At 48.4% G+C, this 24,480-nt stretch overlaps 1 long non-coding RNA gene across 1 annotated transcript in view; it reads left to right on the top strand.

Moving 5' to 3' along the window:
* The window catches only part of LOC119965329, a 118,319-nt gene that overhangs the window by 66,780 nt on the left and 27,059 nt on the right, over nucleotides 1-24,480 (top strand). The window contains exon 2 of the long non-coding RNA XR_005460492.1: nucleotides 14,937-15,039. This is a non-coding gene — a long non-coding RNA (uncharacterized LOC119965329). The remainder of the gene's footprint in view (nucleotides 1-14,936; nucleotides 15,040-24,480) is intronic.

Below are 24,480 nucleotides of genomic sequence, written 5' to 3'. Positions count from 1 at the left end.
GGGCCTCCGCCGGCTGCTGTCAGTTGGCGCATATGCAGGAGCGCCAGCGGGTTCCCAGAACCATGTGATTCCTACACATGCGTAGGGGGTTTCTTCTACGTGCCGGCCATGGTAGAGCTTTACACAGGTTGGTGCGGAGGGAAAGAGTGCCCCACGGCACAGGCCCGCCCACAGATCGGTGGGCCTTGATTGCAGGTCAGGCCACTGTAGGATCCCCCCGCGCCCCCTCCACCGAGAACTCCGCAGGCCACCCTTAGAGCCAGGTCCCGCCTGTACGGACCTGGTCTAACCCACGCGGCGGGACTGGCCAAAAGCGGGCGGCTGCTCGGCCCATCGGGGACAGGAGAAACGCCGGGAGGGGGGGCCACTGCCAATGGCCCCCGACTGGCGCGGTGCGATTCCCGACCCCGCCAAAAAAACAGCGGCGGAGAATTCAGCAGCCAGTGTTGGAGCAGCGAGGCGGGATTCACAAAACTCCCCGGCAATTCTCCGACCCGGCGGGGGGGTCGGAGAATCCCGCACTTTATATTTAGAAAAACAAGAGAGACAAGATTTGCAATAATTATAATAGAATATCGGGAGCTAACCTATTACTCCCTTCATTTACCATTCCACCCTCTACCAAAAAACACAGAAGACAAACACACAGAGGAAGGGGAAAGGGGTAAAGTAATAGGGGTTAAAATGGAAGAAAAAGAGATGAGTGTCCTTGTTGCTGATATTGAAGTCATTGTAACTGGCTATCTTCACAGGACGTGGAGTGTTGGTTTGGATATTCTGACATGTGCTATACGATAGAGATAGATAGGTTCCTGATTAATAAGGGGATCAGGGGTTACGGGCAGAAGACAGGAGAATGGGGATGAGAAACACATCAGCCATGATCGAATTGCGGAGCATACTCGATGGGCCAAATGGCCTAATTCTGCTCATATATCTGATGGTCTTATAATTATCGCAGGGTAAGTTCAAATATTGTTATCGCATGTTTCCGGTTTCCATTGTTCTCGAAATAAAATGGACTGATTACGGCTGTAAAAAAATATAGTTAGGTTAATACCTGTTGTTAATGTGCACATCTGGCATTGTGCAATTAAATGTGCCCCAGATGAAACCTCATCCACTTGGCTTCTCTGGCAGAAGATTGTTACTAATGATTTGAGGATGGCGATATTTGTGCAGCCTTCTCCTCCGGTTTGTCGTTTAGTTGTCACCACTATCCACAACTTGATGTGACAGGACTGCAGAGCTTTGTGTTTTTTTGCTGCAAAAATATACTTTATTTGTAAAATATCTGAAAGAATATTACAAACATTTCAAAATGGCCATCACACACAGCGCAATAATATTCCTGCTTTTTACGTGCTTCAGGTTGCACTCAAGATGCTCCAGTACAGTCAAAAAAAATTACACTGTTAGTTTTGGGATTGCTTCGCGCCACCTACATCCTGCTGCTTCCATTAGTTCCACATTATGAGGAAAGCATTAACCCATTAAACTTCAACATTCAGAGTCTTTAAATTAATCCAAATGAAGAGCAAAAAGTCAAAGATGGACATTGAAACTAAACGTTAAGTGCTGTACATCTGCTGGGTGACATGTTACAAGATCAGTAACATCTCAACCAAGCCCACTGGTGATCTCCCACTGTCCATTTGCAACTTCAAAAATGGTTACCAACAAAATATAAGAGCAGAGTTCCACACGTGACATTAGTCAACCACTTGGAAAAGCTCTGAAAAACTCACAGCCAACTCTCTGAAAGCCCCTCCCTAAATCCACTTCTACCTCCAAATCAATCTTTCGATCAAACTTCCTGTCACATTTCCTGACATGTCTTACTTTGATCTAGTATTTCTCTTCCCCCTCCCCCGACACCTCGCCCCCCCCCCCCCCCCATCTATTTCCATGAGCTGCTTTAGAATTTTTTTTGTACACAATGCAGATTGTTGTTTTTGCACAATTCCTCCAACAATACCTTTTGTCTCTGCAATTTGGGATTTCATTGGCATGACGCTGGTTATGAATTCTTCACTGAACGGGAATTTTGCCAACGATCTTGATTGAAGGCTTCTCTAATGTATAAAAATTTAGCTTTTGTTAATCAAAGCTATAGTGAGGCACACAAGACAGGAATTTTCTATTTAAATATTGAGTCAGTACCAAACAATGGAAACAATTACTTGGGTGGGCCCTTGCATACTGTGGTAAATTAGCATGTGTTTGGAAAGTGTATCTCGTTCCAAGTAAGTGATGTATTCTGTGAAATATCCACAATCTGATTTTATTTATTTTTTTCCCAACTAAGGAGCAACTTAGCATGGCCAATCGACTTACCCTGCAAATCTTTGGGTTGTGGGGGTGAGGCCCACACAGACATGGGGAGAATGTGTAATCTCCACACGGACAGTGACCCAGGGCTGGGATCGAACCCGGATCCTCGGCGCCTTGAGGCAGCTGTGTTAACCACTGCACCACTATGCCGCCCTACAATCTGATTCATTAACCACTCTGGAGCTATCAGTCTTCATACCAGGGTTGGAAAGATAGAACCTTCTTGAAACTAATATATTAGCTACTTTTTCGACTGCTACGCCTTTCAGTTACGATTTTCATCTTTTGAATCCCAGCAAAGGTTGGATGCTGAATAAACTATTGGCTTTTCATTTGGTATTTGTTTGAATCCAGAGGGAGAAAATCGCTGATTTGGGATTAATAAGGAAAAAAGAAGTGTTACAATTGTCATTTGTTACCTATCTGCTAAAAGCATAGTCCAAAGGCTACTCACCCTGAATGCTAGTCCATTGAAAAGAAGAAGGTGTGCACACGATGAATGAAAACTAAAGGAAAATATGTCATTAGTAGGGCGGCACGATGGCACAGTGGTTAGCACGGCAGCCTCACAGCGCCAGGGGCCCAGGTTTGATTCTGACCTTGGGTGTCTGTGTGGAGTTTGCACATTCTCCCCGTGTTTGCGTGGGTTTCCTGCGGCTGTTACAGTTTCCTCCCACAGTCCAAAGATGTGCAGGTTGACCGTGCTAATATTGTCTAAAGGTTAGGTGAGATGGAGCGGGGGATTGGCCGAGGTAGGGTGCTCTATTGGAGCAGGGACTGGTGGAGACTCAATGGGCCAAATGGCCTACTTCTGCATTGTAGGGATTCTACGATTTCTATTTCAATGATTTTCCCTTTTTAAATGGGAATTATCAACTTCTTGGCAATAGAATTTAAGGTATTTGGCTGTGCAAGGATCTGATATTAATCTTGTTTCATGACACATTATAGGAAAGTGATACCATGGCCTTTAAGTCACAACATAGACTTGGAAGCAAGCCTACTCTAATATAAAAATAGGACAGTAATGCCCCTTTTGAGGGAATTTTTTAAAAATCTGATCTAATGATGCTCAAGCTCCAAGCAGCTGCTGATCAGACACTTGTTTTCACACAGAGGGTAGTGAAAAGAATCAGTTAGTGTATATAGGAGTCACAGCTTTGCAAGGTTACGCTGCCGGCCACAGTGCCTTGACTGCAGTAAACACACCCCACCTTGCGTACCCATAAACACCCCAGGCCACCGTGGGCGCTCCCCCAGAGTCGGCTCCCCCAACTACCCCCTTCCAGGACGGCCCCCACGCACTTACCTTCCAGGTCCCGCCATGTGTGAGGTGAATAATCGGCGCCGGAGAATAGGGAAGCCAGCGGCGGGGTGGGATTCACACCTCCCCCCAGGGATTCTCCGACACGGCGCAGGGTCGGAGAATCCCGACCCATGTCTTTCGGAACTTGTTGGAGAAAACCGGAGCACCTGGAGGAAACGCACGCAGACACAGGGAGAACGTGCAGACTCCATGTGGTAGTCGGTATTAGGGGTATTACAGTACCATGTGGTAGTCGGTATTAGGGGTATTACGGTACCTAGGTTGGAGGTACCTGATGCTGTAAGATCATAGATGTTGGAGGTACCTGATACTGTAAGATCATTGGTGAAGCCTGCCTGCTGGTTCCGCCCAGTAAGGCGGAGTATAAGAGTCTGTGTTTCCCTAGCTGCTGCATTCTGTACCTGCACTGCTGGGGGAAACATCTAGTTCAATAAAGCCTTCAATTGTCCTAAAATCTTGCTTCGGGAGTTATTGATCGTGCATCAATTTATTGAACTAGATTTGAAGAATGGAGCTCCGCATCAAGCCGGAGTGTCTGCAACTTAGCCCCCACGCGGCAAACTCAGCGGAGACCTTCAAACACTGGCTGGCGTGTTTCAACGGATACATCAGGATGGCCACAACCACACCCACCGAGGACCAGAATCTGCAAGTACTCCACTCAAGGGTGAGCCCAGAAATCTACACGCTCATCGAAGACGTGGACGGTTTCGAGGCCGCAATGACCCTGTTGAAAGGACACTACATCCGCCCAGTAAGTCAGGTTTACGCCCGACATCTTCTCGCTACCAGATGACAAATTCCGCGGGAATCGCTAGACGAATTCTACCACGCACTGCTGGTACTAGGTAGGAACTGTGACTGTCCGCAAGTTTCAGCCAACGACCACACCGAACTTTTAATCCAGGACGCCTTCGTTGCAGGTATGCTGTCCTCTCAGATCCGCCAGCGGCTGCTGGAAAAAGAGATTCAAATTCTCAAGGAGGCATGGGCCTTCGCAAGCTCCTTAGACGTAGCCTCCCGCAACGCCCGAGCATATGTCCCGACCGCGCGGCAGCCCCATAGGCAGCGTGGACCCCACCCGCAGCCGATTCCGACGTATCCCCCAACCCCCCACAAGCTTGTGCCGCGCAGCTGCCAGGCAACCCCGGGGGGCCCCGATGTTATTTTTGCCATCAAGCCAAAGGCCTGACATCGCTGCCAGCCCGCTCCGCAACTTGCAAGGGCTGTGGAAAAAAGGGGCATTTTGTGGCGGTATGCCAGGCCCAGGCGGTCGCCGCTGTCTCCGGGGGCGAACCGGGGCCGCGCCATTACTCTCATCACAGGCCACCTGCGTCCCATGGGCGCCGCCATCTTCGAACCCACGAGCCACGTGTGGACCCGGGGCGCTGCCATCTTGTTCCCCAGAGACCACGTGCGATTCATGGACGCCGCCATCTTGCCCATCCCCGGCCATGTGCGACCCGTGGGCGCCGCCATGTTGTTTGGAGTCTCAAGACCCCGATTTGGATGACCGCACACTGCCCGAGGAATCCCATCAGCTTCTGCCACAACTCGCCTCGGTGACTCTGGACCAGTCTCGGCCCCAAACTCTTTTGACCGCTACAACGACTGTACTCATCAACGGACACAAGACATCCTGCCTGATCGACTCCAGGAGCACAGAGAGCTTTATACACCCCAACACGGTAAGGCACTGCTCCCTCCCTATACACCCAGTTAACCAGAGAATCTCCCTGGCCTCCCTCTGTAGAGATCAAGGGGTACTGCATAGCTAACCTCACAGTCTAGGGAAGAGAGTTTAAGAATTTCCGACTCTACGTCCGCCCTCACCTCTGCGCTGCCACACTCCTGGGATTTGACTTCCAATGTAACCTCCAGAGCTTATCCTTTAAATTCGGCGGCCCTATACCCCCCTCACTGTCTGCAGTCTCGCGACCCTCAAGGTCGACCCACCTTTCCTTTTTGCAAACCTCACCCCTGATTGCAAACCCGTCGCCACCAGGAGCAGATGGTACAGTGCCCAGGAGCAGACCTTTATTAGGTCGGAGGTCCAGCGGTTACTGAAGGAAGGTATTATCGAGGCTAGCAACAGCCCCTGGAGAGCTCAAGTAGTGGTTGTAAAGACCGGGGAGAAGCACAGGATGATCATCGATTACAGTCAGACCATCAACAGGTATACGCAGCATGACGTGTACCCTCTCCCCCGCGTATCTGATTTGGTCAATCAATTTGCACAATACAAGGTCTTTTCCATGGTGGACCTCAAATCCGCCTACGACCAGCTCCCCATTCACTGCAGATGGGCGGCTCACCACTTCCTAAGGGTTCCCTTCGGTGTCACAAATGGGGTCTCGGTCTTCCAACGGGAGATGGACCAAATGGTTGACCGGTACAGTTTGCGGGCTACCTTCCCGTACCTCGACGTCACCATCTGCGGCCACGACACCAACCTCCGCAAATTTCTCCATACCGCCAGACTCCTTAACCTGACCTATAACAAGGAGAAATGCGTATTCAGCACCGATCGTCTAGCCATCCTCAGCTACGTAGTGCATGATGGAGTCATAGGCCCCGACCCCGAACGCATGCGCCCCCTCATGGAGTTCCCCCACCCACACTGCTCCAAGACCCTGAAACGTTGCCTGGGGTTTTTCATATTACGCCCAGTGTGTCCCCAATTATGTGGACTACTAATCCGCCCACTAATCCAATCCACGGTTTTCCCCCTGTCGGCAGAGGCCCGCCAGGCCTTCAGTCGCATAAAGGCAGACATCGCAAAGGCCACGATGCACGCAATCGATGAATCCCTTCCCTTCCAAGTCGAGAGCGACGCATCTGCGTAGCTCTGGCGGCCACACTCAACCAAGCGGGCAGGCCCGTGGCCTTCTTCTCACGCACCCTCCATGCCTCCGAAATCCACCATTCCTCCGTTGAAAAGGAGGTCCAAGCCATAGTAGAAGCTGTGCAGCATTGGAAGCATTACCTGGCCGGCAGGAGATTCACGCTCCTCACTGACCAACGGTCGGTAGCTTTCATGTTCGATAATGCAAAGCGAGGCAAGATAAAGAATGATAAGATCTTACGGTGGAGGATCGACCTCTCCACCTACAACTACGAGATCTTGTATCATCCTGGGAAGCTAAACGAGCCTCCTGATGCCCTATCCGCGGCACATGTGCCAACGCACCGACTCCGAATCCTCCACGATGACCTCTGCCACCCGGGGGTCACTTGTTTCTTCCATTTTATCAAAACCCGCCACCTGCCCTACTCCATCGAGGAGGTCAGGACCGTCAGCAGGAACTATCAAATCTGTGCGGAGTGCAAGATGCACTTCTACCGGCCAGAGAAAGCACACATGGTGAAGGCATCCCGCCCCTTTGAACGCCTCAGCATGGACTTCAAAGGGCCCCTTCCCTCCACCCACCGCAGCTCATACTTCCTAAATGTGTTTGCCATTCCCTGTCCCAACATGACCACTGCCACTGTCATTAAAACCCTCCACAACATCTTTACACTGTTCGGTTTCCCCGCCTACATACACAGCGATAGGGGGTCCTCCTTCATGAACGACGAACAGCATCAATTCCTGCTCAGCAAGGGCATTGCCTCGAGCAGGACGATCAGTTATAACCCCCAGGGAAACGGGCAGGTGGAGAGGGAGAATGGAACGGTCTGGGAGACCGTCCTACTGGCCCTATGGTCCAGGAATCTCACAGTCTCCCGCTGGCAAGAGGCCCTTCCGGATGCTGTCCACTCCATTAGATCACTACTGTGTACCACGACCAACGAAACGCCTGATGAATGTCTCCTTGTCTTCCCTAGGAAGTCCTCGTCTGGGACCTCGCTCCCAACCTGGCTGGCAGCTCCTGGCGGGGGTTCCCTTCTACGGCCCCTGGGCAATATGGCGGAGCCCGACAGGTGCCCGGCATGGAGTAAAGTAGGCCCCCACGGAACCAGTCCGCCTGCCGATCGGTAGGCCCCAATCACGGGCCAGGCCACGTGCCCCCCCCCCTCCCCCCCACGGTCGGCTGCCGCCCCCTCCACCCCGCTCCAGGACGGCCCCTGCGCACGTACCTTCCAGTTCCCGCCATGTGTGAGGTGAGTAATCGGCGCCGGAGAATAGGGAAGCCAGCGGCGGGGCGGGATTTGCACCCCTCCCCGGGGATTCTCCGACCCGGCGCAGGGTCGGAGAATCTCGACCCATGTCTTTCGGAACTTGTGGGAGGAAACCGGAGCACCTGGAGGAAACGCATGCAGACACAGGGAGAACGTGCAAACTCCATGTGGTAGTCGGTATTAGGGGTATTACGGTACCTAGGTTGGAGGTACCTGACTCTGTAAGATCATTTGTGTTGGAGGACATGATATTGTAAGATCATTGGTGAAGCATGCCTGCTGGTTCCGCCCAGTAAGGCAGAGTATAAGAGTCTGTGTTTCCCTAGCTGCTGCATTCTGTACCTGCGCTGCTGGGGGAAACATCTAGTTCAATAAAGCCTTCAATTGTCCCACATTCTCACTTCGGGAGTTATTGATCGTGCATCACTCCACACAGACAGTGACCCAAGCCGGGAATCGAACCTGGGACCCTGTAGCTGTGAAGCAACAGTGCTAACCATTGTGCTACCCTGCTGCCCTACATGGTAGCCAGGCTGCAAATGCAAATGCTCAAATAATTGGGCAGTGTGAGAAGAACCCAAATATAAAAAGATTCCAAATTTTAATCTCGTTATACAATTTAAATGGAGAAATAATAAAATTTTTGAGCTGAAGCTAAAGAGGGTCAAGAGGCTTTATTGCATCACTATTTATTTGTTTCATTGTATCACTTATGACAGAACAGGAGGCAAATATTTACAAAGCAATGAGTTTAGGTTTGGACCAAATAGCCACTGCACCAGTAATAACATTGGTACGCCAAGAGTTTCAGCAAAGAACACTGCTGGAGACTCCTTTGGGAGTCACTCCATTAGCTGCGTAGGTTAGACAGAAGATCAAAGGAGACCTAGGATTGAAGTAGCGTGTTACCACCTCAGAGTTAATCACCCCCCTGAAGCCTGCCGATATAAAGAGGCTGAATGTTTACTCCGCCACAGAAAAGGTCACTTAAGGCACCGATGTAAAAGTAAGTCAAGTCTACCCAGTAATAGAGTCAGTAATACATCGTAAGTGCATAACATGGAGGAGTCCAATACCACGGATTTAAATGTTCAATCGTTGTTCGATGTGAAAGTGGAGAAAGTAGCCCTGATTGGCTCAAGGTAATCAATTTAAACTGGATGGAGATCTTCCAAGTACGAGAAGAGGAACTGCCTGAGTTAATGAAGAAGTATGAGAATATTTTGTGTGATGAGTTAGGTAATATTCATAGAATTTACAGTGCAGAAGGAGGCCATTCGGCCCATCGAGTCTGCACCGGCTCTTGGAAAGAGCACCCTACCCAAGGTCAACACCTCCACCCTATCCCATAACCCAGTAACCCCACCCAACAGTAAGGGTAATTTTGGACACTAAGGGCAATTTATCATGGCCAATCCAACTAACCTGCACATCTTTGGACTGTGGGAGGAAACCGGAGCACCTGGAGGAAACCCACGCACACAAGGGGAGGATGTGCAGACTCCGCACAGACAGTGACCCAAGCCAGAATCGAACCTGGGACTCTGGAGCTGTAAAGCAATTGTGCTATCCGCAATGCTACCGTGCTGCCCTAAAATAAAGGCCCTCCAGGTGAAGATCTATGTAGATCTTTTTTTTAGACCGACCAAGCCCAGTACCATTTGCTTTGTCATGAAGGTTGGACAAAGAGTTGAAGAGATTGGAAGAACTGGCTATTATCCAGCCATCTTAATTTGCGGAGTGGGGAGCACCCATATCCCCTGTGCTAAAGTCTGACAAGACCAATCGCATCTGTGGAGATTACAAATTAACAGTTAATCAGGCTGCCAAGTTAGATAAGTATCCAATCCCCAAGACTGAAGACTTGAACGCAAAACTGACTGGACGTCAGTCTTAAGCTAGATATGAACCACAGATATCAGCAACTTGAGTGAAACGGGGCTTCCCAAGGTTATGTTACAATTAACACACACAAAGGTTTGTTTCAGTATATGCGCCTACCCCGTGGTGTGTCATTGGCATGTGCTATTTTTCAGAGTACAATGGAAAGTCTGTTGCAAGGTCTGCCATGAGATGTTTTGATGTTTTGATAACTGGATCGTCAAAGGTTGAGCACCTAGCTAACCTAGAGGAGGTGCTAAATAAATCTCAGGGGCTGAAGTACACCTCGAAGGAAAAACTTAGTTTTTAAGCCACTAAGCTCACCTCTCTGGAGTATTGTGTAGATTCACTAGGGAAACACCCCATGGGAGACCAGGTCAGAGCAATAAAGGAGGCACCAGCCCCCAGAAACATAGCTGAGCTCAAGTCATTCTTCGGAATGGTGAATTACTATGGGCGTTTTCTACCAAATTTGCCAACATTATTGGGCCCTTTGCACATGTTACTGAAGAAGCACCAGCATTGGGTTTGGATGAAGCCCCAGAAAGAAGCTTTTAACAGAGTAAAGCAATTGTTACATTCATCGAGTTTATTGGTGCATTTCGATCCGTCCAAGGAATTTCTCTTAACCTGTGATGCCTCTCCATATGGCTGATCTTTTGTGGACTCAGCTCCACTTTCCGGCCCGAACACCATAACCCTTAATCCCTTTATTCTTCAAAAAACTATCTATCTTTACCTTAAAAACATGTAATGAAGGAGCCTCAACTGCTTCACTGGGCAAGGAATTCCATAGATTCACAACCCTTTGGGTGAAGAAGTTCCTCCTAAACTCAGTCCTAAATCTACTTCCCCTTATTTTGAGGCTATGCCCCCTAGTTCTACTGTCACCCGCCAGTGGAAACAACCTGCCCGCATCTATCCTATCTATTCCCTTCATAATTTTAAATGTTTCTATAAGATCCCCCCTCATCCTTCTAAATTCCAACGAGTACAGTCCCAGTCTACTCAACCTCTCCTCATAATCCAACCCCTTCAGCTCTGGGATTAACCTAGTGAATCTCCTCTGCACACCCTCCAGTGCCAGTACGTCCTTTCTCAAGTAAGGAGACCAAAACTGAACACAATACTCCAGGTGTGGCCGCACTAACACCTTATACAATTGCAACATAACCTCCCTAGTCTTAAACTCCATCCCTCTAGCAATGAAGGACAAAATTCCATTTGCCTTCTTAATCACCTGTTGCACTTGTAAACCAACCTTCTGTGACTCATGCACTAGCACACCCAAGTCTCTCTGAACAGCGGCATGCTTTAATATTTTATCGTTTAAATAATAATCCCGTTTGCTGTTATTCCTACCAAAATGGATAACCTCACATTTGTCAACATTGTATTCCATCTGCCAGACCCGAGCCCATTCACTTAACCTATCCAAATCCCTCTGCAGACTTCCAGTATCCTCTGCACTTTTCGCTTTGCCACTCATCTTAGTGTCATCTGCAAACTTGGACACATTGCCCTTGGTCCCCAACTCCAAATCATCTATGTAAATTGTGAACAATTGTGGGCCCAACACGGATCCCTGAGGGACACCACTAGCTACTGATTGCCAACCAGAGAAACACCCATTTATCCCAACTCTTTGCTTTCTATTAATTAACCAATCCTCTATCCATGCTACTACTTTACCCTTAATGCCATGCATCTTTATCTTATGCAGCAACCTTTTGTGTGGCACCTTGTCAAAGGCTTTCTGGAAATCCAGATACACCACATCCATCGGCTCCCCGTTATCTACTGCACTGGTAATGTCCTCAAAAAATTCCACTAAATTAGTTAGGCATGACCTGCCTTTAACGAACCCATGCTGCTTCTGCCCAATGGGACAATTTCTATCCAGATGCCTCGCAATTTCTTCCTTGATGATAGATTACAGCATCTTCCCTATTACCAAAGTTAAACTCACTGGCCTATAATTTCCTGCTTTCTGCCTACCTCCTTTTTTAAACAGTGGCGTCATGTTTGCTAATTTCCAATCCACCGGGACCACCCCAGAGTCTAGTGAATTTCGGTAAATTATCACTAGTGCATCTGCAATTTCCCTAGCCATCTCTTTTAGCACTCTGGGATGCATTCCATCAGGGCCAGGAGACTTGTCTACCTTTAGAACATAGAACAGTACAGCACAGAACAGGCCCTTCGGCCCTCGATGTTGTGCCGAGCAATGATCACCCTACTTAAACCCACGTAACCCGTATACCCGTAACCCAACAATCCCCCCCATTAACCTTACACTACGGGCAATTTAGCATGGCCAATCCACCTAACCTGCACATCTTTGGACTGTGGGAGGAAACCGGAGCACCCGGAGGAAACCCACGCACACACGGGGAGGATGTGCAGACTCCACACAGACAGTGACCCAGCCGGGAATCGAACCTGGGACCCTGGAGCTGTGAAGCATTGATGCTAACCACCATGCTACCTTTAGCCCCATTAGCTTGCCCATCACTCCCTCCTTAGTGATAACAATCCTCTCAAGGTCCTCACCTGTCATAGCCTCATTTCTATCAGTTGCTGGCATGTTATTTGTGTCTTCCACTGTGAAGACCGACCCAAAAAACCTGTTCAGTTCCTCAGCCATTTCCTCATTTCCCATTATTAAAACTCCCTTCTCATCCTCTAAAGGACCAATATTTACCTTAGCCACTCTTTTTTGTCTTATATATTTGTAAAAATTTTTACTGTCTGTTTTTATATTCTGTTTTATAAATAGGCTTAAAACCGGCCCTGGATGTGGATGCAGAGGACAGAATGTGCTGCAGTGGTTAGCACTGCTCCCTCACGCGCCGAGGTCCCAGGTTCGATCTGGGCTCTGGGTCACTGTCTGTGTGGAGTTTGCACAATCACCCCGTGTTTGCGTAGTGCATCGTTACAGGAAGATAAGATATGTTGACATTATCGTTGTGTGTAACATCAACATATCTTACCTTCCTGTAACGATGCACTATCACAGGCTTCATTAGTGAACACAAAAGGCATTTATTAATAAGAATTGCACAGCAGTCACTTGACTGTAGCTAGCTCCCAAAATATCTCTGCTTAGGAGCCTCTTTCACCATGGGGTGATTACACACTCTGAGTCCCGATTGGTCACCCAGCCCAGGTGACCCTTACTTTGCTATGTTGCCCTTAAAGGGACAATCATCACCTTTCCCTGGTCCTATATCCCTGGATTCCCTCAGTCCACAAAAGTCTATTACTCTCACTCCATAATATACTCATCGACAGTTCATTCACAGCCAGTTAGAATAGAGAATTTCAAAGATTTACAATCCTCTGAGAAATAAAAATGTCTGCTCATGTCAGTTCTAAGTGGTTGATCCCGTAATCTGAGATAATGGCTGGATTTTATTGGGCACTGTGGTTAACCTCACTCCCCACGCCCTGGCTATAAAGTTGGTGAGGCCCAAGAGATGAATGGCTGCCCTTTGCAATTAATGATCAATTGGCTGTAAGTAAGCAGGAGAAGTGATCTCCACTCCTCAGGAACAGATATCCTGATGTCCTGCCTCAGAGAGCTGCTGACCTCCTGTGGTCCCAGCTGTAGCAAATGGGAGCAGTGGTCACTGCTATGGTTACAGGCAGTCTCCAAGCCCCCGATGGAGATTATTGCTGGAGCTGCACACCAAGGCTCTGGATAGATTCCCTTGCCTAACAAGACACAAAAGTTATTGGAGCTAGATGGGAACGTGGAATTTGAAATACACAAGCCCAGTGGTCGCGGCCACGCTGAAAACGTGGACCCAGCTGAGATAACACTTCGGGATAACTAAAATGTCCCCCATGGCCCCCATCTGCGGCAATCACAGATTCCCACCAGCCACCACTTTCAAATGATGGAGGCGGGACGGGGGTACACTGACGGTCGGGGACTTCTACGTAGGGCACAGACTGGTGACACTGGATGAACTGACGAGGAAGTGGAAACTGGCAAAAGGACAGGAAATGAGACACCTCCAAATAAAACACTTCCTCCGCAAAGAGACAGTAGGGTACCCCAGAGCCCCAGAATCCACACTACTAGAGGATCTGATAGGCACAAGCAGCAAGGTGGGGGAGGCTATGTGGGAAAATAAACGGAAAGTTATTGGACAGAGCCTGAACACCACTGGACGAGACCAGACAAAAATGGGAGGACAAACTGAGGATAGAGATAGGGTGGGACTCTGGAGCGAAGCACTGAGCAGGGCTAACTCCACCTCCTCCTGCGCAAGGCTAAGCCTAATGCAGCTCAAAGTGGTGCACAGAGCGCACCTGACCAGAACCCGAATGAGCAGGTCCTTCCTGGAGGTGGAGGACAAACGTGAGCTGTGCCAGAGGAGCCCGGCCAACCACGCCCACATGTTTTGGGCTCGCCATAAGCTTGCTGGGTTCTGGACAGCCTTCTCCGAGGCAATGCCCAAGGTTGTGGGGGTGAGGGCGAAGCCATGCGCAACAGTGGCAATCTTCGGGATATCGGAGCAGCCAGAGTTACACATGGGGAAGGGGGAAAACGCCCTTGCTTTTGCTTCCCTAATCGCACGCCGGAGAATCCTGCTCGGCTAGCGATCGGCAGCACCACCCACAGCTGCAGACTGGCTCGCTGACCTTTTGGAATTTCTCCACCTGGAGAAGATTAAGTACGCCATCCGAGGGTCAGAGGAAGGCTTCCTGGATAGTTGGGTCAGTTTGTCGGCCTGTTCCAAAACCTGTTCGAGGCCAGCAATGAGGAGTAAGTTAAGAGTAAAAAACCAAGATAGATGAGGAACCAAACGACTGCGCAACCTGGGGGGTGAGGGGGCGAGGAGATGGAAGGAAGGTGGGGAAACCACAAGAGAGGTACCCCCCTTTCCCTGAAAATAAAAGCAAAACACAGCTGAAGCCAAAGGGGGGTGGGGGGGAGGGGGGGTTGGAAGAAGGTAGGGAGGTACAACAGGGAGGGGGGAAGAACTATAGACCGATCCAGAGGGCGGCAAAATGTGTATAGGGTCAATCAAACGAAGGACAAAATAAACCTTTCTGTATAATAAAGTAAATTAGCGCAGGTAAGAAAAATGCAATGTATATATACAATTGTTTATAAATATGAGAAATGCCAATAAAAACATTTGAAAAAAAGATAGGTTGACGTTAGAGTACAACGACAAACCTCTTGAATGCTGGAGCAAACCTGACAGGCCATCTGGCCGACTCCTCTCATTTTGTTTGTTTTTGTGTTCTTTTCAAGGCTAGAAATTACATTGAGTTCTTCATGAGCATCAAAAATCCCAACAAGAAAGGACATAGAACTTCCTTCCATTACAGGTTTAGAGACTACAGACGGGTCCGAGGTGAGTGAATAACGAGAAACAAATGTTATTTCTAAGCAATAATGTATACAATACTCAGCAGATCCCAGCATGGTCTGAGCTGCTGCATCCACATCTGGCCGACTTTTATATCAGTCTATTACCCTGTTCAAGGGCTCCCTGCCCCTAGCGGGGAAGCTGGTACTCAGTGAGGCTCACCGAGTGACTAATCCCTCTAATCCCCTGGGCTTTGAGCAGGTTATAATAACAGGGTGCTTGCAAGTACAGGTATTAATAGTGCATGTATCACCTTCATAACATGTTCACATAGAATCACTGGATGAGAATCTCTGGCATCTCCGCGGCGTGTTTCTTGGAGGCCCGCTTTTGGCCAGCGGTGGGATCTTGTGGTCCCACCATTGTCAATGTGATTTCCCATTCAATCCACCGCAAGCCATCGGAAAACCCCAGGCAGAGGGGTTTGCCGTCAACAGGACCAGGAAATCCCACCAGCTTGAAAAGACGGAAGATCACAACCATAGACTGGTTACTCCATATGGACCTCCATTTCATGGATCCAAGGAACGGGAGGGGTGATGTGGGTTCCTAGCTGTAATGTTTCCAGGTGGAGGACTTACCCCAGTCACTGCTGTATTGTGGTGGGTAAGAGCTGAGCTAGGCAAGAAAGCACTTTACCAGAAGGGAAAGGAGAGCAGAGGGACAGTGGTCACAGGCAGCTGTTGTGCACTTACTTCAAATGTCGAGCGTTATGTATTAGCAGAGACAACACATAATTCATGACGGGTGAAGGGGCGACATGCACGCCTTCACAAATCGTCAGCTATTCCTTTACTTACAATTTATGTACATATTTTACTGTCTGATCCTTTGTCACAACTAATACAACTTGGAAAAACACATCATGTAACATACCATTGAGTTGCATCAGATATCGCAAATTAAAAATAATTCAAGTCCTGAGCTATCAAAATAAGGAAATTATGGTTCTGCATTAAATTTGTGGAGAGTGAGAACTTTGGGCCAACCTTTTTTGAATGATTTATGGAACAGGAAAACAAAAAGAAACAGTTGAGTGTGGGTTTTTCTTTTTCCTCACAGTCTTGGGAGAACAGTTTACATTGTGAAGGGACACCTAGTCTGAACTACGTTCCGTGTAGTGCTTGACAGGAACATCTGTAACTGTGGTACACTCCGGATATCTGTTAGTTTGTTGTCTGTTATCCCTTCGTACCATACGTTAGGGACTTTCACCCTGGCATAAGTACAGGATATTCCTACATGTTGACACACCAGTATTCAAATGTTATCAGTGATTCAGATGGTTCAACTTTGCCCTCAAAAATTATATATTGTACTATCATTATCTGAACACATGGCCAATAACGAGAGATAAAATGTACAATCACATTGCTATTTAAATGCAGAAACTACAGGCCAGTCAGTATAACTTCATTAGTGGATTTTATGTGAGAAACAATAATCCCAGACAGCATTGAGTCAATTGGACAAAAGTGAAATAGTTAAGCATGCCAACATGAATTTGTTAAGGGCAAATCAAGTTTGACGAACTTGATTGAGCTTTTTTTGATGAGGCAACAGAGGGTTAGTGGGAGTAATGTGATGTATGTGGTGCATGGACTTCAAAATGATGTGATAAAGGCCCAGATTATCAACACGGCGGAGAGCCTCTGCGACAGAGGCTCCGAGAGCCTCGGGGCCTCACGGTAGCATGGTGGTTAGCATCAATGCTTCACAGCTCCAGGGTCCCAGGTTCGATTCCCGGCTGGGTCACTGTCTGTGTGGAGTCTGCACGTCCTCCCCGTGTGCGCGTGGGTTTCCTCCGGGTGCTCCGGTTTCCTCCCACAGTCCAAAGATGTGCGGGTTAGGTGGATTGGCCATGCTAAATTGCCCGTAGTGTAAGGTTAATGGGGGGATTGTTGGGTTACGGGTATACGGGTTACGTGGGTTTAAGTGGGGTGATCATTGTTCGGCACAACATCGAGGGCCGAAGGGCCTGTTCTGTGCTGTACTGTTCTATGTTCTATGTTCTATGACATGGAGAAAATGATGGAAGTCTTCCAAGATCCTGGACGGGATTCTCCAGTCCGCCAGCCATGTTTTCTGCCCAGCGTGCCACGGCCAGCAGCGGGTTTCTTCATTCCCGCAGCCGACCAATGGGGTTTTCCATTATGACCACCCCACGCCATCAGGAACCCGCGGGTCTGGGTGCGCTGCCAGTGGACCGGAGGATCGCGCCGATGGAGAATTCCGCTGTCTAAATCCCGCCCCTGAATACGGCAGTTCCCATACTCAGAGGGCAGGATTGGAGGCCAGCCAAATATCACACATGCACGGTTTGAGGAGGCATTTGGCTATTTAAATCTTCCTTTGGCTCCACTGAATTCGGATTTGCCATCCCTGTTGTCTGAAACCTGAAGTGTGCAGAGTGTGCCAGGTCAGGATTTAGGGGAGGCGGTCGCGTAGTGGTATTGTCACTGGACTAGTAAACCAGAAACCCAGGGTAATGCTCTGGGGACCCAGGTTCAAATCCCACCAGGACAGATGGTGAAATTTGAATTCAATAAAAATCTGGAATTAGAAGTCTAATGATGACAATGAAACCATTGCCGATTGTCGTAAAAACCCAACGGGTTCACTGATGTCCTTTAGGGAAGGAAATCTGCCATCCTTACCTGATCTGGCCTACATGTGACTCCAGGCCCACAGCAATGTGATTGACTATTAACTGCCCCTCAAGGGCAATTAGGGATGAGCAATAAATGCAGACTCAGAGTCAGCAACGCCTGTATCCCATGAATAAATTTTTTTAAATGTTGTGGATAGTCAGGTTGCTGGTCTGCCAAGACAGCTTTACTGACTCTTTCACCCAGAGGCAAGGAAATAAATTATGCTTCAGAAGTGCTCATTGCTCTATATCCGAAAGATAGGCCTTGCACCCTCTCACATAGAGACGGTGGAAGCCAGTCAATGTGAGCAGCTGGTGCACAGATTGATTGATTGATTGGGTATAGGGCACAATTTCAAAAATGGCAGCAGACACAAACTTGCAAATATTGTGAACAGTGCGGAGGAAAGTAATTAACTTGAAGAGGACATAGACAAGCTGGTGAAATAGGCAGATACATGGCAGATGAAATATAATGCAAAACACAGGTACACTTTGGTCTGAAGAACAAGGAGAGGTAATGTGAACTAAAGGGTACAATTGTGAAGAATTTCCTCCTTGCTATTTACCACACCACCAATTTATGTGTCATCTGCAAACTTGCTCATCAAACCCCCCCCCCCCCCCTCCAAATACCATGGGACCCAACACAGATCCCTGCAGTGCACCTCTGGACACAGTCTTCCAGTCACCCAAAACAACCTTCAACCAACACCCTCTGCCTCCTGCACGTAAACCAATTTTGGGTCCAATTCGCCCTGGATCCCACGGGATCTTATTTTTTTGATCAGTCTCCCAAGGGGGACATTGTCAAAAGCCTTACTTCGAAGTCTATGTAGACTACATCAACTGCACTGCCCTCATCTACACAGCTAGTCACCTCCTCAAAAAAATAAATCAAATTTGTTCGACATCTCCCCTTGCCAAAGCCATGCTGATTATACGAGATTAATCCTTGCTTCTCCATGTAGAGATTAATTCTGCCCCTCAGAATTTTTTCCTATAGTTTCCCTACCACTGATGTTCGACTCACTGGCCTTTAATAACCTGGTTTTCCCTACTTACCTTCTTGAACACTGGTACAGCGTTAGCTGTCCTGCAGTCCTCTTGCATCTCACCCATGGCCAGAGAGGATTTGAAAATTAACATCAGAGCTCATCCAATCTCCACCCTTTCCTCACACAGCAGCCTACAATATATCTCAACTGGGCCTGGAGATTTATCCACTTGTAAGCCTGCTAAAACTACGAACACCTCCTTATTCTCAATCTATTCAATTATAGCATAGCCTCCAACCCTGTTTTTGATAGCTACATCATCCTGCTCCATAGTGAACACAGATGCAAAATATTAATTTAATATCTCACATACATCCTCCAGCTCCACACACAGGTTGCCACTTTTGTCCTGAATGGGCCCTATTCTTTCCTTGGTTACCCTTTTGCCCTTCTTATACTTCTAAAACACCTTAAGATTTTCCTTGATTTTGCCTGCCAATGTTTACTCATGCCTCTTTTGCTCTCCTAATTTTTTTTTGAAAAACATTTGTTTTTCAAATTTTCAAAATTTCTACATTTTTACAACAAATAACCACAATCCCAATGCCAACCCCCATTGCCCCCCCCCCCCCCCACCCCAAACTGCCACCCGCACACCTTGACGGAAACCAGATCCCCAAAATGTAAGATAAACAAACCCCATCTTTTGCAGAGCCCCTCACCTGCCCCTCTCAGAGACAATTTCACCTCCAAATACAAGAACTCCATTAGATCCCCCAACCACACTGAGGCACAGGGGGGAGAAGCTGACCTCCACCCCTAAAGGATTCACCTGCGGTTGATCAAAAAGGTGAAGGCTAAGACATCTGCCCCTATACCCATCTGCAACTCCGGCAGGTCTGACACCCTGAAAATGGCCTCCAGGAGTTCCAGCTCCAAATCCATGTGTAGAACCTCAGACACGTGCTCAACAACGACCCCCAAAGTTTCTCCAACATCGGGCATGGCCAGAACATATGAACATGATTGGTTGGGCTCCTCCCACACTGCTGGCAGCTATCCTCTATCCCCTCAAACAGCCGGCTCATCCTTGCCTTCGTTAAGTGTGCCCTGTACACCACTTTTAATTGAATCAACCCCAGCCTCGCGCACGAGATTGAGCCATTGACCCTTCACAGCACTTCGCACCATAATCCATCCCCAAACATCATCCTCAACTCTTCCTCCCACTTGGCCTTCCATGGACACCTTCCGAAATGACCCCACCTTCCACCGACAGCACCTCCTCCAGCAACTAGGAGGACAGTGCCACCAGAAAGTACGTGAAGACCTTTCTTGCGAAGTTCTGCACCTGCAGATACCTGAAGCCCTCCTCCGCTGGAGCCAAACTTCACCCCCGACTCCTCCAAACTTGCGAACCACCCCTCCAAAATCAGATCCGTCGTCTCTTTCACCCTTCTCTCCTCCCATCCCCGGAATGTCAAATCCATCCTACCTGGCTGAAACCCAGGGTTGCCTCTTATCAGCATCACTCTCGAGCTTGCCCTCAACTTATAGTGCTTTCGGAATTGCCTCCAGATCTTCATCATGGCTCCCACCACAGGACTAACCGAGTACTTCCCTAGGCGAAAGGTAGCAACCACGACCCTTCACAAGAACCCGCCTCCAGCCACACCCACAAAGTCTCCGTCTCTACTCCAGCCCCACACCTTCTCTGCATTCACCGCCCAGTAATAGTATAAAAAGTTTGGAAGGGCCCACCCCTCCAACTGCTGCCCCCTTTGGAGCACTTCTTTCCTTACCTTGGCCACCTTACCACGCCCGCACAAATGACGAGACCAGCCTGTCCAGCCCATTAAAGAATGACTTTGGCAAATAGACTTGCAGACACTGGAACAGAAACAAGAACCGTGGCAAAATGTTCATCTTTACTGCCTGCACCCGGCCTGCCAGGGGCAAGGAGAGACTATCCCATCCCACCAAGTCCTCCTTCACCCTCCCCACCTGGCCCATGAAATTAAGCTTACATAGTCGAGCCCATCCCGCACCACCTGCACCCTCAAATACCTAAAATGAGTTATTGCTACCTGGAATTGCAACCCTCCCAAGCCACCTCCCCCCCCCCCCCCCCCCCCCCGCAACCTGTGCCCAGAGAAGACACCATTAAATATTTGCTTTTGCCTAAATTTACTTTATACCCTGAAAACACCCCAAATTTCCCGAAGGTTGGGATTCTTTTTTAACAAGAGTCAATAGTCTGGTTGATTGGAAGTGTCAAAAATACAACTTTATTGCTAATTACTCACTTGAATACACATGAAAAAGAACTGAATCTAAACTTAGAAACAAAATATCAGACAATACATAGAAAGGTCGAACACATGGCAAAAGTCATAAAACAAAAAGAAATCACTTTAACACAAACAAACAGATAGCTGATTCAAGAATGCAGGGATTCAGAAACAGAGACCTTGACCACAAGGTCCTACTTTTAAGGGAATTCTCTAATCTCTGGTTTAACCCCTCATTTACTCTCATTGGTTTCTAATTCTCAGCTGAGACCTCCTGGTTTGTCCAAATGAATTGTTAATCAACGTTGGACATTACTTAAGATTGACTGGTGCCTATCAAGACTAGCTCGCATCTGCATGCGCAGTCTCAGGAAAATTACTGGATATGTTTCTCATGCGTTCCATGTTACACAGCACGGTCCGGAGACCTTGCTGTAACTGATTAGTTGATTCGACGAAGAACATCCTTAGTGCTGAATACACTGGAATACAATGGCTAATTTATTATGTGAAACAATGACTGGATTCCCACAGTCAAGACACTTTTAATAATTTTACCTCTGAGCTACATGCATTCAACTAGCACCTAAAACTGAATAAATCAATACTCTATCACTTAGGAACTCCAATATATCCCTTACAGACAAGCTTCAGTCCAAGATGTACAGCAGCAGATCATCCACGTACAGTGACACCCTATGATCCAACACCCCCCTCATTATCCCCTACCATACGTCCAAACCCCTCAACGCAACGGCCAAGGATTCAAGGATGAATTGAAGGGGGGGCATGGGGGATCCCTGCATCACTCCTCGAAATAGTGGAAAGTACCCCGAATCATTCATCCGCTGCCAGGCCCTTGCATAACAATTCCATCCATGCCAGAAACCTAGGCCCAATCCTAAACTTCTCCAGCACTGCAAACAAGTAACTCCACTCCACTCTATCAAACACCTTGTCCATATCTAATGCCACCACCACCTCCAACTACCTTCATTCTGCTGGAGCAAGAACCACATTCAGCAGCCGATGCACATTCGAAGACAGCTGCCTGCCCTTAACAAACCATGTCTAATCCTCACCCCACCACCTTCGGAATGCACTCCTCTAACCTCACCTGCCAACACCTTCACCAATATCTTAGCATCCACATGCATAGAGAAATGGGACTGTACGACCCACGCTCCACCGGATCCTTCTCCATTTTAATACTCCAGCAATACTCCCCTTTTTCTTTTATTATAAATTTAGAGTGCCCAATTCATTTTTTCCAATTAAGGGGCAATTTAGCATGGCCAATCCATCTCCCCTGCACGTCTTTTGGGTTGTGGGACGAAACCCATGTAAACACGGGGAGAATGTGCAAACTCCACAGGGACAGTGACTCAGAGCCGGGAACGAACCTGGGACTTCGGCGTCGTGATGCAGCAGAGCTAACCACTGCGCTACCATGTTGCGCTACCAGCAATACTCCCCTAACCTTCACATCCTCAAACATCCTAATTTATTTTTAAATACCCTCCTGCACTTTCTATATCCTCTCAGGCACCCACTGTTTTCAGCCCTTGTAAGCCTTTTTTCCTTATCCAATCCTGTATTTCCCTTGATATCCAGGATTCTCTGGACTTTTTGTCCCACCCTTTACCTTTATGGGAACATGTTGGTTTCGTACTCTTTCTCTCTTACCTTTTTGAATGACTTATCCTGTTAAGATCGGTCTTGCCCCAATTCAGAACCTTTATTTCTGGTCCATCTTTATCCATTTCCTTAACTAAACGGAAAGACGTAGGAGCAGAGATAGGCCATTCGGCCCATTGAATCTGCTCTGCCATGCAAATAGATTGAGGCTGATCTGACATAATCCTTGACCGCACTTTCCCGCCTTATCCCCATTACTCTTGAATCCCTTATTGATTAAAAATCTGTCTGTCTTAACCTTAAACATAATTAACAAGACAGCCTCTACAGACCCCTGCAGTAATGATTTCCACAGATTCACTTCCTTCGCAGAGAAAAAAATTCCTTTGCATCTCTGTCTTTCTCTGAGATTATGCCCTCTGGTCTTAGGCTCTCGCAAAAGAGGAAACATCCTCTCAGCAGCTACCCTGTCCATTGCCCTAAGAACCCAACATATCTCAATAAGATCATCTCTCATTCTTCTAAACTTCAATTAGTACATCCCCAGTCTACTTAACCTTTCCTCCACACCCAGGTATGGAAATGTTGCGATCTGGATCTCACTCTCGCTGGAAGATTTCCGGACGTGCATGTTTAATTAAGCCATTAGGCTCTTTTAAGTTTGTCGCCGCCCAGTTCTCCTGACGCCTGGGAACGAATGCCCGATGCTGGGAGACGTTGCGATGACGCCGTTTAGCACTGGCCCACACAAAGGCAGACCAGACGTAACAGCACCTGTGGGGGCCTCACAGGCCGTTGGAGGTCCCTGGGCAATCTGGTTGTGGGCAGGGTGGTTCGCTGGCACTCCCTCTGCCACCTAGGCACCTCGGCACTGCCAGCCTGGCATGTTGGCACTGCCACCTGGGCACTGTGGCAGTGCCACAAGGGCACCATGCCAGGTAGCTCAGGTGGCACTGCCAGGCTGTCAGGGGCACAGTTTGGGTGCCCGGGTGCCAGGTTGCCCGTGCCAGGGATCAAGCTAGGGGTGTCCTGCCCTTAAGAGGTGGGGCAAAAGGGTGGGTTCCAGGACCCCCTAACAGGTAAGTTGGAGTGCTGGGGGGGATCCAGAGGTCACGGTGGAGAGTCTGAGGACAGGCCGAGAGATGTGGGTGGCATTTAAAAATGACGCCCCAATCTCTTCCTGCATTGACGAGCTCAACCCGTCAGGTAAGTGCGGCCTTGGGGCATCTCTCACAAAAGGAGGTCAAAAGGAAAGCAAGTTCCATTTGATAGCAGGGTTGCTCTTGGTGCTGCAGGCACCGACGATGCACCCTGCTATATGTGCCCAAAACTGGGCTCTGTTTTTGGGTGTTAAATCCTGCCCTTTGAGACCACGTATTCATCTCTCTGATTTTATGTACCCTGTTTTTTCTACCTAGCCTTCAAACTCAAAGCTGGTTTGAAAAGGTATAAGAGAGGAATATTAACCCAGCAGTCACTTATCTGTGATACTACACATGTGTGTTTAACTCAGTTGTTGTAGGATTGTTGCAGACTGCTCATTCTACCTGTGTCTTTTGTACCTACATGGACCACAACTATGCAATCCTCCCCCTCCCATGCACGTTCCTCCCCAGCCCGGAGCATCCCAGGCCATTGGAGGTCCCTGGGCAGTCAGGCTGTGGGCAGGGTGGTCCCCTAGCACTCCTGCTGCCATCTAGGCACCTTGGCAATGCCAGCCTGGCATATTGGCACTGCCTGGCAGGGGCACAGCCTGGGTGTTAGGCTGACGGTGTCAATGTGCCAGGGATCAGGCTAGGAGTGTTTCCAGCTCTCCGGTCTTGGTCCGCTCCTGCCCCCACTGACCTGT

This window comes from Scyliorhinus canicula, chromosome 4 (genome assembly GCF_902713615.1).
Source record: "Scyliorhinus canicula chromosome 4, sScyCan1.1, whole genome shotgun sequence".
NCBI classification, from domain to species: Eukaryota; Metazoa; Chordata; class Chondrichthyes; order Carcharhiniformes; family Scyliorhinidae; genus Scyliorhinus; species Scyliorhinus canicula.
The sequence above is the reverse complement of the archived record's forward strand: the minus strand, read 5'-3'. Positions and strand labels throughout refer to the sequence as shown.